This window comes from Dasypus novemcinctus, chromosome 28 (assembly GCF_030445035.2).
Source record: "Dasypus novemcinctus isolate mDasNov1 chromosome 28, mDasNov1.1.hap2, whole genome shotgun sequence".
NCBI classification, from domain to species: Eukaryota; Metazoa; Chordata; class Mammalia; order Cingulata; family Dasypodidae; genus Dasypus; species Dasypus novemcinctus.
The window spans coordinates 15221667-15224585 of record NC_080700.1 but is presented as its reverse complement, the minus strand read 5'-3'; the positions used below and the strand labels follow the sequence as shown (position 1 = coordinate 15224585).

At 41.1% G+C, this 2919-nt stretch overlaps 1 pseudogene; it reads left to right on the top strand.

Moving 5' to 3' along the window:
- The first annotated feature begins 459 nt into the window (after positions 1-459).
- Positions 460-917, top strand: LOC111759041 (ras-related protein Rab-2A pseudogene; annotated as a pseudogene).
- Positions 918-2919: the final 2002 nt, after the last annotated feature.

The window sequence follows — 2919 nt, the reverse complement described above, 5'->3', positions numbered from 1 at the left end:
CTTTTATATTATGTGGGTTTTTCGTTGACTATTCTATGATATGAGATTGGATCAAGAAGGTTGAAAATACTGTTCATATTATCCTTGGCTGTCTTTATTAAATTCCTAGTTATTAAACAATTACAGAGGGTGGGATGTTGAAGACATGATTCATCTATTTCAATGACCAGTTTCATCAACTGGGTTTTGGAGAGTGGACTCCCTTTTTACTATGTACTTTCTATTTCTATTACTAGTAATCTTAACTTGGGGAACTCTACTTTGCCCGAAATTGATACTGATAGAGTAGGCTCTGCAGGTGTCAGTTTGTCCACCTCCTCCGTGGCCCCTCATTCAAGGCAGCTGGCGGCGGTGGGCAGGGCCTGGAGTTTGGAGGGTGTGGTGCGAGGGTGAGAGGTGTGCGGGAGTAGCAGCAGCAGGAGGAGGAGCCCTGTGCCCTAGCACCAGGCGGCCCTGGCCATGGGGTATGCTTATCTCTTCAGGTACTTTAGGCGACACAGGTGTTGGTAAATCATGCTTACTGCTACAGTTTACAGACCAGAGGTTTGAGCCAGTGCATGGCCTTACAATTGGTGTAGAGTTCTGTGCTCTAATGATAACAATTGATGGAAAACAGATAAAACTTCAAATACGGTATACAGCAGGGCAGGAATCCTTTCATTCCATCACAAGGTCATATTACAGAGGTGCAGCAGATGGAGCTTTGCACAAGAACTTGGGCTTATCTTCATGGAAACTTCTGCTAAGACTGCTTTCAATATAGAAGAGGCATTTATTTAAACAACAAAACAATTATAAAAAATTCAAGGAGTCTTTAAGATTAATGAGACAAATGGCTTTAAAATTGGCCTTCAGCATGCTGCTACTAGGTGGTGCATGCATGTGGTCAGGGAGGACAGAAGGCCAGGGGAGGCTGATGCTGAGTCTGTTTTTACTGTCTAGCTGCCCGTGGTTCTACTCACTTGTTCTTTCACCTTCTCTCTTGCCCATCAGAGATATGAAACTATTCAAAATGGCTTTATGTCACAGAAGACTTTAATCCTCCAAATTCTGGTATAATTTTGAGTAAATGGTTACTATGCACTTGAAAACACAGATTTTGGAGATTGTATTCATACCTATTTGTGTTTGATTTCTAGGTAAATTGATGTGATTATTTTTGTCAAGTGTTGTCTTGTGCCCTTGACTATGAACTGAATTGTATAAAACACTACCATGCCATCTTGAATATTTTAAATCAGTTTGTTGTAGCTAGATTTCCCAACACCTGTTATTACCTAATGTTTACTATCATAGAGTTGTCCTCAAATTGTCAATTTTCATGTAGGGAAGCATCTACAGGACGTTGAAATAGGAAATGTCTTCATGAACTTCACTTCCAAAGCACAAGCTATAAAAAATAAAATAAATAAATGGGACTTCCTCAAAATTAAAGCCTTTTTCACCTCAAAAGAGTTTATCAAGAAAGTGAAAAGACAGCCTACCCAATGAGAGAAAATATTTGGTAACCATATATCTGATAGGAGCTTAATATCCAGCATTTATATAGAAATCCTATATCTTGAAAAAAAAAAGACAACCCATTTAAAAAATGTGCAAGAGATTTGAACAGATGCTTCTCCAAAGAAGAAATTCAAATGGCTAAAAAGCACATGAAAAGATACTCAACATCACTTGCTATTAAGGAAATGCCAACCAAAACTACAACGAGATATCATCTTACTCCCATTAGACTGGTGGCTATTAAAAAAACAGAAGACTACAAGTGTTGGATAGGATGGTTCCTATCCATCCACTGCTGGTGGAAATGTAGAAGGATGCCGCCATTCTGGAGGACAGTTTGGCAGTTCCTAAAAAAACTAGCTATAGATTTGCCATATGACCCAGCAATTCCACTGCTGGGTATATATCCAGAAGAACTGAAAACAAGGCCATGAACTGATATATGCACACCAATGTTCATAGCGGCATTATTCACTATTGCCAAAAGTTGGAATCAACCCAAATACTCATCAACAGATGAGTGGATAAACAAAATGTAGTTTATACATGCAATGGAATACTACTTAGCTGTAAGAAGGAATACAGTACTAACACATGGAATAACATGGATAAATCTTGAGAACTTTATGTTGAGTGAGGCAAGCTAAGCATTGAAGGACAACTACTACATGACCTTTCTGATATGAATTAAGCAAATCAAGCAAATTAAGCAAATCTCTGTCTCAGAGAACTAGGGACTGGATGATAGGCTTACAGGAGATTGCAGGGGAGAGGAAGGTTGTCAGCTGATGCCTACGTGGGTGAAATCTATGATAATATGGAGGTAAGTAGTTGTGCAGTGAAGGGATAAGTCGGGGATACTATTGTGTGGGGCTTTGCAGGCTTGAGGGGGGCTAGGGTTGGGAGGATAGGTCCGATGGTCCAAGGAATTGGGCGGAGGGTTGAGGGCAGCAGGTGAACATGGAAGATTGTCAGGTATGTGGTTGAAACTAAAATGTTGACAAAACTCTTTAGAAAATATAAGGAAAGGATACTGATTTAAGGTGTTTGACAGGGGGCATCTGGCACAAGGTGCACCTGAGGCAGGCTTCTAGGGAGTGTGTGAGTGTTCATCTTGTCATATTGTGTTATATCAGTGGGTGGAGACACATACAATGAGTGGGAAAGTGTTGTACCCCCATCCTGGGGAGGACTGATGTCCTCAAACAGAGGAAAGGGTGTCTCTTGAGAGCATGGGTGGCTCTCAATGGGGGAGGACAGACTAGTGTGTCACACCCTCAGTGTTGCTGCAAGTATCTATGAATCTTGTCCTTCAAGCAGTGAAGCTTGGTTGTCACCATGGACCCTGAGGGGAGAGGGAGAGAGGAATAGAATAGCTGGAAAAGGGGGTAACTGGGGGACAATGGAAGTGTTCTG